The sequence below is a fragment of the Gavialis gangeticus genome, unplaced genomic scaffold (genome assembly GCF_001723915.1).
Source record: "Gavialis gangeticus isolate Ggan-Ray unplaced genomic scaffold, GavGan_comp1, whole genome shotgun sequence".
NCBI lineage: Eukaryota > Metazoa > Chordata > Crocodylia > Gavialidae > Gavialis > Gavialis gangeticus.
This window is the reverse complement of record NW_017728996.1, coordinates 24335636-24337370: the sequence shown is the minus strand read 5'-3', so window position 1 is coordinate 24337370 and position 1735 is coordinate 24335636. Positions and strand designations below refer to the sequence as shown.

The 1735-nt window shown below is 38.2% G+C and overlaps 1 protein-coding gene across 5 annotated transcripts in view; it reads left to right on the top strand.

The window, feature by feature from the left end:
- DTWD1 (DTW domain containing 1) overlaps nt 1-1735 on the top strand; it is an 11437-nt gene that overhangs the window by 4295 nt on the left and 5407 nt on the right. The gene's annotated exons all lie outside the window — the stretch shown is intronic.

The window sequence follows — 1735 nt, the reverse complement described above, 5'->3', positions numbered from 1 at the left end:
AGTCCGCTTTCCAGTACGCACCTTGTCTTCCCATGCAAAATAGGCATTGATGATAGAGTGGTGAACCATAAAATTGGGCCTCCTTGTTTCTTTGTAGCTTTGCTCTCTCTCCCGATAACTGTTTCAGTTTCACAAGAACATGTGTGATGCTGCTATTCCTGGGAAGAAGCTAAAAGGACCTTAGGTTTCTAGTGAGAGCCAAGTTGGGCTTTCCTAATATTTCTCCAGGGCCTCATTTCTTTGCATTTACCCCAAGTTTCCATAACGTGCTTAGCCTGGGGTATAGAATTCTTAACAAACTACTTTTTTTTTTTTTTCTCTTTCCATTTTGGCTACTAATATTTTATCACATTCCACTATGAAGAGCATGGCGGCTCTTTCTGAAAGGATTTATAATGCCATCAACAGACAACTTAATGAATGTTTGCTTTTATTATAAACTAATACAATGTGCTTGTAGTCAGGCAGAGTTTACATTTGCTGTAGTCATTAGAAGACTGTATTTATGCCTTCTGCAGAGCACTACAGAGTTCAACAGTTAGCTTTTTGAGGAGTCGGTTCCACTCCCACTGAAATCTATAGCACTTCCGAAAATAATTTCATCAGGACTAAGCCTTTGGTGTGGAAGGCACGCTATATCTGTCTTACTGCTAGTTAAAGAATAGTTTTCAAAGGCATTCCTGCATGAATGAAGAATTCTGACTTGCTGCTCAGCCAGCTACAATTTATTAGCCAATTCAATACTGTTACCAAAGGTCTAGCTTCATGTACAACCTGTCTATCAAATATTTTAAGATCTTAAAATAAAGATTATAGTGGTGATGTATCACTACTGAATGATATAATTCATGATATCTTTCTAAGGTATTTAAAAGCCCTGTTCATAAAGAATGAACCACAGGAAATTGACACACAACTTGGAATTGAGATGGATGTCTTGCTAAGGGCTGAGTGGAAGATATCCACCCTACTCACCATGTAAGGCTGTGCCTTACCTCATGCTCAGTACCAAATGAAGCACGTAGGCCAAAATAGTAGCAACTACAACTTTAGAACCCTTGTATGATTGTACTTATTTTATCTATGTGAGTGCTGAGCCAGTGGCCTCTTCCCCTGTTTATATAACCCCCAGAGTCCTATTCCATGGGATGTTTCTGTTCAGGTTCTTGTACCATTGTACCTGAATTCTGTTCAGGTTCTTGTACCATTCTCAGTACCTATAAGTTTGAACAGCTTTCAGTTGTATATTAAATGATAAGCCTGATGTATCCATTGCATGTACTTCATCCTCTCCCCAGGAAAGGAACTACACTTGCAATATCATGTATTTTACTTTATATGTGCGCACTACAATGTGTATTACAAATGCATTGCACTTCATGAGGCTTGTGATAGCCCTTAGTGTCAGGGTGGGAGCCTTCCACAATCTGGGATGAGTCCCCAAGAAAGTAAATTGTATCTTAAATTGCACTCACTACACATGAAGAGCATGTTGTGAAACTTTTCTCGTGCCCCTTCCATGTATGTATCCCATACAGAAGTGGAGGAGGTACTGACACTCATTTAAAGGTGTTAATTTCCAAATGAGTTTGTTGGGGGTGGGGGAGTTTGTTTGCTTGTTTATTTTTTTTAAAGGTTGGTTATTTTTTTTTTTTTTTTTTTTTTTTTCGCAAAAAAATTCATGAATTCTGCCTCTTTCTGGAAAAAAATTGCATGCACAAACTAGAAAAAAATT